The sequence below is a fragment of the Tigriopus californicus genome, chromosome 11 (genome assembly GCF_007210705.1).
Source record: "Tigriopus californicus strain San Diego chromosome 11, Tcal_SD_v2.1, whole genome shotgun sequence".
NCBI lineage: Eukaryota > Metazoa > Arthropoda > Copepoda > Harpacticoida > Harpacticidae > Tigriopus > Tigriopus californicus.
The window spans coordinates 14,744,477-14,755,027 of NC_081450.1; positions in this window are offsets into that span (position 1 = coordinate 14,744,477).

Genomic DNA, 10,551 nt, shown 5'->3' on the forward strand with positions numbered 1-10,551 from the left:
GCGAAGAGTAATAGAAATTTAGTGATAGATCATCGCTCCGGTGGCATTTTGGCGGGATTTCCAGGCAGGATCCTATACGCCCTACGAAGTTATTTTGTCGCTTCGCGGTGGGTCTCGTACCACTATCACTACCGCTTCTACTTATCCTGATGGTTCTGGATAGTTTGGCTTGAGCTCATCTCTGATGAAGTGCCTACCAAAATGTGGATCAGCGACGGATTTGATTGAGATGAGCCATTTCTTCAGACCTTATTACTCCGAGCTTTACAGGCACCGGTACATACCGTAACCGAGATCAATAAAGCTACATGGACCCGTAACCGTTGCGAGGCACTAAAAAGCCTAGTTGAAACTCTCGTCTTTTAAGGTCATTTCTGCCATTGACGTTTGAATGGCGATTTGATCTGCGGCAAGGTCCCATAACTAGTGATGGAAATCTCCCTCACCTTCTGCTCGGCCCCTCGTTCCGCCGTGCAATATCAATCATAAAACTAGTTTGTTTACGTACCTGAGGACCTTATTTCTTCCAATTATTTTTCTTTTCCCAAATTCCACCAACTCCTCCGCCGATCTGGGGATCAAGATCCAAGGCACGTGGACCGGGTGTCTTAATACGCGTTTGCCAAGGGTGGTTCCATGCCTTTGTTGGTCTCGATGGTTCATTGTCTTTGCCCCACCCTGTGCAAAGCCAAGAATCCTACAAGTGTTCTAAGTGAGTTCTTCTCATCAAGATATGGATTCGTAGGTTGGTTGGTTGGTGGATGGAGGCATTGGATGCGAGGCTTCGTTATCGCACCTCACTTGTCGTTCATCGTTCATGCTTCTGTTTCATTGGATTGAGGATCTTTCCTCAGGGATCCTACTTAAGCTACTGGTTTCGAACTTGACCCTGAAGACATCAATCGTCAAGTCTATCACTCGATAATACATCAGCCACAACCAGAATGAGACCATAAGGGAAGTCATTGTTCGGAACTTGCAGTGGATATGGGCAACGTTGGTGACCATGATTGACTAACTGATCCGCAACCCTGGTCATTTGAGTGACTCCGTGACATGTTGTTTCTAGGATCGAAAAGGTGCACTGTGTGCCTGAAGTGGAGTTACGGAAAGTGGGTGAGGGGTGGATAAGTCCATTGATGACATCTCTGAGGCTTCTTGAGCTCACTTCGCCCGCCTGATCTCGTCCCTCCACGTCTATCATGACAGGTCACTCTAGATGCCGCGATAAAAATGGTCTATGGGTTTCGAAGCCTCGAAGCTCCAGATAGTGTACCTACTGTAAGTCAAGCCCATTCGGTAAAGTCAAGTTAAGGGCACTTCAAGACCAGAAAGATAGATAGAGACCGAGTGGTGTCTGGGAAATGGAACGGTTGGCGGATAATGTGTGATCTCTATGGCTGCAAGCAGATAAATTCTCACAGACCAGGGCACCTCTCACCTTGCTCACCGGTCGCCCAAGAGCCATGGGAATGGGAGTAGCATCAAGGATGATGGTAGAAACTTAATTAATGAAGCACTCGTCGAGACGCAACGAATAAATTAACGACATTCTCTCTCACTCCAAGGGCAATCTCGATGGCCTTTCCAGATTTGAATTGGAAAGAGTCCGAACCTGCGGCGGATCAGTTTGAAGTTTGTCAATAACTTCCAGGAGCTGAAACTGGTCTTGTGATTACCACATCGCCGACATTTCATTCCCACGTGCATTTTCCAGCCCCGAAAAACGATGACACTCTCCCGGTCGAACCATCCTCCTCCCTCCATCTGGTAGTCAAACACGGGCCCCCAAAACCGAGAGAGACACACACACGGCAAGGGAGATCTCATGACCAATCATCATGGACACGGTGCACTACTACTACTACTACAACTACTACCACCACCACCACCACCTCCAACTTAACTCACCATCAAACACAGAAGCTTGCACGGTGATGCACATGGAAATTGACGCCCCCTTCTCGACAAATCTCGAAATCTCGGCTCGATAATTTGCATTCACCACGACGACGTCGACTCCTCGAGCACTCTATCCGTTCTTGGTCCGAGATTTGGGATGTGAAGTTCAGTTACACAACTTCTCGCCCTTCAGCCGTTACATCTACCATATGTCTCCATAGGGAATGAACTCAAAAACGATCCTCGCTAAAAGTTCAGGCCGAGTTGGATTGTAAAATTTTAGGATGGAGGAGGCTAGGGGGATTGTTTTCTTCTTTTGGGTCATTTTGGATGGTGATACATGGCAATCAAAAGGTGGCGGGTGAAATGATTGGAAATTACCCATGGATTTTTGGGCGCCTCACTGACGATTGAATGGAGTAGTGGAGAAATAATTTTCCAATCACTCACATGAACGCTGGGGAGAGAAAATGGGGATGAAGCACCACAATGGAAGGTAATTAGATGTTTTCTGAACCGATGGCCCATTCTCTTAGACAGGCTCAAACCATCACAGGGTGCTGAGAAAACTGTTTCTCTCGTTCCAATATACCTTGATCTAATTCAGTATGAAGTTGCCATTTCCAATTGATCCTTGTCCATTATCTTCCAACCCTTGCTCCATGAAAAGATTCCTTTTATTTGGCTTTTGAGACACCCTCTTTTTTTCAGGAGCCCGGGTAAGATTGCCCCCCTCCAATCCTCATCTCAGTGTGATGGTATACTCCATCATAAAAGAGTTCATTTGGATCGCCTCAAGACTTGATCGTAGGAGATCAAACAGTTTCTTGCTCCAATTCAAAGCCAACCATCTCTGCCTGTCGCTCTTTCTCGGCTACTTGTTCATCTCCAATAGTAACACGCTGTCTGGGAATCCTCAACCATGGGGACTGAACGAGGCTAGACCATGTTGGACGGTTCCAATAGTGAAGTGTTCAATGCCTGTGCTTGAGCAGTCCGCAATGGATAAGGGCAAATTGGGATGGAGTTGCCCTTCGGGAACCTTACCATGAAATCACTGATGACTATTAAGTGCTGTTGTTGGCTGTGTTCAGCATGGCCTCTGATGAGCGTCTTTGGTCAGGCAAATAAAGTTTTTTATGGGTCCTAATGATGTCATGGAATCTGTGCTTAGGATGGATTATCGCCATTGGATCGGGAGACAAGGTTCGTACTCTACGAATGGACTTCATTTAACGGAGATCGTCGCGCTCGTCGTCTGAGCCGAGGACGCCTCTCCAGTCCAGTTTGGATGTTCTCATCATCGGATGCCTGTGAGAATCAACTCTGGGGGCTATTTTCCTGGATGGATGCAGCTTACAGTTAAGATAGGGCACGCCAACAATGATGATCTATGCCTCCTTGGACATATGAATAGAAGAGCAAGTAATCCACCTGGGTTGATTAATCATGCGTGTCTGGAGCTCAAAAACTGTCTCGACATGAAGCACACCAATCGAGCTCTGACTACCTTTGATTACACTTGAGAGAAATTCGAGAGGAGTCACACCAGACAGAGAACCGACAAACCCAAGAAGAGCTCAATGTTCTTGGGTCGAGAAGGAAGTTCAAGAGCGTGATTTTGATGAAGAATTATACCTATTGCCGCTTTGCAGAGTGGAGAATAAATGATTGCATGTCAGCGAAAAACTATATCCAGCAATGCAAAACTTCAATGGGGAGGTCCATGAAATAGGGTGTAAAAAGTAACGTTACGTTTTTACAATCCGTTTTTTTTTCTGTCAGCCACTTATGCAAATCCTAGACGGCATTTTCAGATGCTACTAGCAGGGTGGCCAATTAGAGGTGAATTTCTGGAGTAAACGGCAAACATCTTTATGCCATCTTTAAAGAGAGACAGAGGTTGGAGAAGCTCAAAAGCTCCCGAGGACTCGACCATACGAATACACCAACTGATCATCACATAGTAGTATTTGAGCAACAGACTAAAATGCACTTTTCCTTTAAGCTTGTCCTAAAGTTAAAGAAGGGGGCATTAATACCTCGACATTTGAGTCTAATTAGGCCCCTAAAATGGTGACACGCAAAGCTCAGACCAATATCAGCTGCCCAGTGGCTTTCAAAGCGACAAGGAGTCATTTCCGTGGTTGTTTGCAACCATTGGAGAAGCTCTTTCAAGCAAAGCCTTTGTTTCCAATATGGTTATGCCCAGCCATATTTCTCCATACCAATCTGGGGAAGACCTATATAATTTTCGGCAGCTCAGAGGTCAAAGTCCACCATTCCCAATTCACTCATGCAAAGCAACCGGCCATTCCTGATGGCAATCATTATCTCTCTCCCAACTCAATTTTGTCATGAAACACTAAGATTATGTTCCCCAACCATCTCCAACAAGGAATCTCAAAAATCTAAGTTAAAAAAGTAAGCATATATTGCGATGCAACTTTTTTGGAACCATTAGCGGATAATGCCGTTTCCATTCTAATAAGGAGTTCCTTCTAAATTTGTTCTTGACACCCTCCTTAACCAATTTCACTCATCAAACCCACAACGTAGTTCTACATAAGTAAGCAAATTAACCATAAGGCCGGCCACTCAATCGTGAAAATTATCCAGATGATCGAGATAGCATAGATTCAAGATCCTTTCCGACGCAGTTTCGAACATAAACGTCAAGAGGGATCAAATCAGAGTACGATGATGAAGAATCTCTGAGAATCCGCAAGTTGCTCAATTGGGGGTCAAGAGAAGTAGCAGATGGAGGTCAAATTGACCGTAGCGCTCGCTCATCATGATTCATATCGGACATGAACCTCAACCGAGCGAGGTACAGTATGAGACCTTTGCCATTAGAATGCAAAAACCACTCATTTTTTGCACGAAGAGAAAGTTGGAAGCACGGATATTCACGAAATTTTGTGTTCCTGGAAGCTTCTAGCTCAAGATGGAGAATCCATTTACGTTCCTAGCATCGTGGAGAGACAATTCTGAAGTTTTTTGGAAATATATCTATTCTCTTCATCAGCACCAAGGTTTGGATTTGGGTCTCCAAAAATATGAGCTTTAAATTCCTCAGATTCTTGGCCAACAGGAAATGATGTCAAATTCCTTAGAAATTACCCAATTAACTTTTCAGTGACCATCTTGGCTTTGATATTGAACAATACCAAGATGAAATAGGCGCCGCATGCCCAAATACCACCTTTGAAACCACAGCAGGAAATTGCCCCTCCGAGAACGATACCCAATCAACCTCCATAAACCATCAATTAAAGCACCGATCCCCGATCATTGGCATAACAACTAACGGAGACGAGGATCAAGTATGCTCCCATGGACGACACCATTTCCAGGCTCATCGTCAGTCCTCCATCCGAATCCTAGTGCTCTTCTTGAACATTAAGAAATAACTCCTCAAGAAGTTGGCAAACTCTTTACGCTCTTCGCTCCGCCCCTTTATCCGAGTTTCTCGGTCTTTCATTGCGCATGCACTGCGTACCGCACAACTTACAGATCAGTATCGCTCAAACCATATGGTTCTTCGGCGTCGCTCACATACTGGCTCGATCTAGGGTGGCCAGTCAGTCGACGACACGGCCTCGCTCCGTTCACAGTCTAACGGACTAAGGTGGCGGGCGAACCAATCTTTTCTGCCTTTGAAACGTAACAAGATGGCATACCGCACCACTGAGTGAATGTGATTGCCCCGAGATTTTCTTGGCGGATGACGACGCACAAAACTTTTCTCTTGGTACCTCCCACTTTGATTTGTCAAAGAACCGAGTATTATGTAGAGAATTACGTTTCTTAAAAGATGGGGAACTACTCATCAACTGGTCGTCTAAATTAGACCAACTGTGTTTAAGCAATAACAATGGTAAGCCTTAACAATTGAATAATGTTAAAATTCAAAGTAACGCGAAAGAAAAAACATTGCGCACAGAAACAAAATTAGATTATCAATCATATCTAAATATGAGGGAGCTCTAAATATGCCAATGTATACTACATTAAAGTTAAGAGGTAACACTAAAATATGTGACAAAACATAGTGAGAAACTCTTGCTTAAAACTGAGTGAAGAATGGAGCTTCAGGTCCTACGTAGACGACCCACAGAACATCCAACATCTTAAATGCAATAAACATATAAATTGGATTTCAGTCTTTTCAGTCCTTTTGGTCCGGGTTGAGGTGGATCATAAATCAATTTCTCCACAGAACTACTAACAATGATAATTTGAGTGTGCCTAATTGCTTTTTCCAGATTTCTCATTAAACTGTTAAAAGCCTTCTTCTCGATGATCGCCACGAACAATTCACCGTGGGCGCCATCAGCATCATCCCGGCTCATCCCAACCAACCATACCCTCACCTCGACCCTCCATCTTCTATTCCACGGCATCAGGTAGTGGGGGAGCACTAATTTCAAAAAGCACCTTTTGGGATGCAGCGCAACTAATCTGCTCACCTTAAATGTGATCACGCCGAGGATTTGAACCCACGACCCCGAGATATGGAATGAGACCGACTTCAATTACAAATCTTCAAGACAAAAAGAGACCAACAGACAACTGACCGGAGGGCGAAGGACTTGGGAGTGTCTTGTCAAGGATATGAGTGACTGATGCCTATCTAGTCTTGGTGAAGAATCTGTGCCCGTAAAACAATGACCATTTGAACCATCTGATGTAGAGCAAGTGAAGTTACTGGAATCATTAATCACATAATTGGTTCTGCTACTTCTCTCCTTCATACATCGCTTCCAGTTCAAAGGCAACCCGCTCAATCGGCACTCTCCAGGGTTCGACCGACTCTTCAGAAGCATGTCGGCTACGTTGCACAGTATCTCGACCCAGTCACCAAGCCTTGGACGCAATTTAATTCCAACCAATATCAACAGGGTTCTCAATTATGGAACAACACAACGAACGGTCCAGGCTTTTCCGTGGCCGAGTTTGAGCTATGACAGAAGCAGAAATGACCCGGCCGAGACCCTCAATTCCAGTTCCTTCGGATCGTTTTCTCTGCCTTGTTAAAGAGCCCAAGTATTGATGGTTGTGGGATTTGGGTTTCTTGGTTTCCACCTTGTTAACTCCTCTCATTTCCAAGTAGGGCCATTTGTTTGAGAAGTGTAATTGGTGGTCGACCAACTACCGGTCCACCTCTACTACTACCACCACTACTCTTACCATTTCTACTACCACAACCACCGCCACCACGCTCTGTGATTCATTCGATTTTGCTAATGATCTTTGTCAAAGCATTCAAGGTAAGCCCCCGGATAATTACTCTTCCAAGTGAGTACTTAACCAAGCTCCGTTTCCAATATTGACGACTCTGGACCGTTTTCCAGATAACTCCAGATCTGTTTGAATCAGATGGTTCAGACTAAGTTATGGACATTTGGTCGTGAGGGCCGGCTTTACTACCAAGTAACGTCCTTTACTTATGATGTCAATATCCTCGGTACGTGCATGCACTTTCGATGCAACAACACAGCATGCAGTAATCTATTAAATGTAATGGTAACGGTAATTGTTATGACAGAAGCAAAAATAAGCGTCCAATTCTCGCCCGCAGGACAAACAAGGCACGCCAAACAAACCTCGTCTTGCTGCCATTTTCATACTCTTCCCAAATATTTAGCGTAAACAAGAGCTCATTCATCTACATTGCCAACTAAACGAGGAAAACCATAACCGTTACAAACTGGTTCCGTGCGTCATTCGATTCCCCTTTTAATAGAGAATCCACCAAATTGGGGGGTTCAATTGGGTATTTGGATGTTCATCACATGTTGGGCATCGCTCCAATATCTGTCACGTAAAGAACTATTGGGATGGTGACCGACATCTTTAAGCCCTGAAAATATGAAGAATGCAGTTCCAGGCTGAAAGCACTCAAACGGATTCGAAACCAAATTCCCGATCCGATAAGCTTGCCATTCTCTTTAAGAACGTAGTTGGTTGGAAAGGCCAACTTAATTTCTCCTATATGGACAGATGATCGAATATTTTGGTAAGGATTTTGATTTCGAGGCCAAATACCCTCTTACTCTCCATAAAAACGTGATACTTATTTTTACACACAATCTAGAAGACAGGTAACTCTGTTTGCCTTGCAATGTTGTACTATGATAAAGACCAAGTTCAAATTATTTCAGTTAAATAACATTTTCCAGGGAAACTTTTTTCCGCTTCATGTTGTAGCAAAGCAACTTTAAATAAGGCAGACTCTGACCAACAATTTTGCATTGACTTCTTGGTAGCCATGTATTAGTTTCTGTAAAGTAACACTTGTCTAGAGTTTTAGAGTAGAGAAGTGCCACTCTCACAAGGTCGATAAGATTTCATTTTCAATACTTGTTTCCAACTAACCAGAAAGAACATTCGGCTGGTTCATTCATCTTGAGTTCAACAAATAACAATCAAATCTCAATTGGTTCAATGGCTGGCCAAAGTTGATGGTTCCTTCTGGATTACTTGACGGAATAGTTTCAAAGTACTGGCTTGGTGCAATCAATTTTAGTCAGGTTTGACAATCTGGGTCAATAAACTAAAACGACAAGTTTGAGGTAAGGTAAAACAAACTATACAATTTCAGCTTTGGAAACTAGATTTGACACATGTATCGGAATTGTTGCTTGATAAAGCCGAATGACAATAAATGGTTTTAACAAAATGCACTCTCATTTGCACTTTTGGAATTCGAAGATCCCGAAATGAGCATTTAGTGATTGATGCCCGTAAAGTTGAATAGCAAACTATACTTATAAATGGAAGATCAACGCAATTTGAAGCGTTACAATGGCGATATTTTCAGGCTGTCTTGTTTCCAAACCCTTGAAAATATGGATTCCGAAAGTTGCAAAAGGCATGAATTGACGTATTTATACATGTCAAACGGACTTTCAGAGTCCGATTTTGGTACTTTAGTTGCCTGATTATCAATTTGGAGCACTGCGTTACGGAATCATCACTGCCATCCTCAACACTATGATTCATCCAAAGAAGATGACGGACTTTTTTCACCCGTGCCTTACATGCGTCTCGTTTTTGATTAAATAGGAATGGATTGAGTAGGGCTCTGTATCTAGAAGAGTATAATAGTGAGATCAGTGCACCACAGCAATTTAATTTTAATTCATTTCCAAAACAATGAGTTTACCTGGGCCCCAGATCCAAACCAAACGTATTTACATAATATTCTCGGATTCTACGTGTCATATACGGCTTCAGCTACCCTTCAGGCTCAAAATTAACTGCAATGGTGCTCTGACCTCCCTGTTGCAATCTTTTAATAAAGGGCACTAGGATTGAGTGCAAAGAGAATGAAACTATGTAAGACCAGTATTTAAATGAGTGAAACAGGCACAGCTGGAATTTCTCTGAAAGGTTTGTAAAATATGACAAGCACCACCCACTATCTTTGTGAATTAATTTGAATGAAGTTTTCCTCACTTCACAAACTTTAACAGTGTTATAGCTTATCAAAAATCATTGACCATTGCTACATGAGCAAACATATCTAAAGACCTTTGCCTTAGGAACAATTTGAACAAAGTCTTTTTCATAAGGCCACAGGGATTTATTGTATGGCTGTTGTGTATATACACATGTATGAAACTGAACATGCCATCATCAGCTTTGAACAAAATAACTGTCCATAATCATGGAAATCTTGGAACAAGTTATTGACCCCTCGATTCCTTTCAGCCTGTGGCTGGTTTAGCTTGGTCTTATTATATTGAAAGTAATAAAGGTGGGGCTTCATGAAAACTGTCGGGTGTGCATCAAAACCATCCATCCAATGTAATGCCACGTTTTTGCAATCATGCAACTGAAGTACCAAAATCGGATTCGGAAAGTTCGTTTGATTTATAAATGTGCTTCCGAAATTTTGGTGCTTCGGTTTGGCATTATCATGTAGACTGGATAACCAGATAGTGTCTGTGATCTATTTTGCGTAAATTGGAGCGCTATTTCCAAACGAAAGATACTACCAGGAAACATCTAAGTAGAACTCAATTGAAAGAAATGATCTCGGAAAGCCCAAATTGGAAATTAGAAGTCGAATTTGTTGCCTTTGACTTGTCAAAACTTTTAACACTACACTAATTTCTGTCATCGCACTTATCTTTATAAAGAGACCTTAATTTTTCAACAACTTTCTGGAAATCTTGGCTCAAACCCGGAGAGCCTTGCCAAATGAATGTTTAGTTATCAAAAGGGACCCTGATCATTTGGACTTAGACAGAAGACAGCTGGGAGCATTTAATGGCAAAGAATTCATCTATATTGTTGTTATCAGGGGCTATGCCTTCTCTTTCCTGATCTGTGGGGATGGCTGGTGCCCATGGTTATTGTCGTAGTAGTAGTAGTAGTAATGGTGGTAGTGGTGGTGGTGGCTTATCAGAGCTAGAAATCAGTAAAGTGCACTTAAGTCCGAGAGAAGCAGGCGTGATCAAACCCCATATCGCCATATCAAAGTGCGCCCAAAGCACAAAATATTGTGCAGGATTGGAAGAAGTCAAAGAACACGTGCATGAGCTCAAAGATCACTTCATTGGCGGGGTGCTTAATGGATTTCCATCCCGACCCTCGTTCACTCCAATGGGTTAGTTAATTTGGTTGTACTGAACAGGA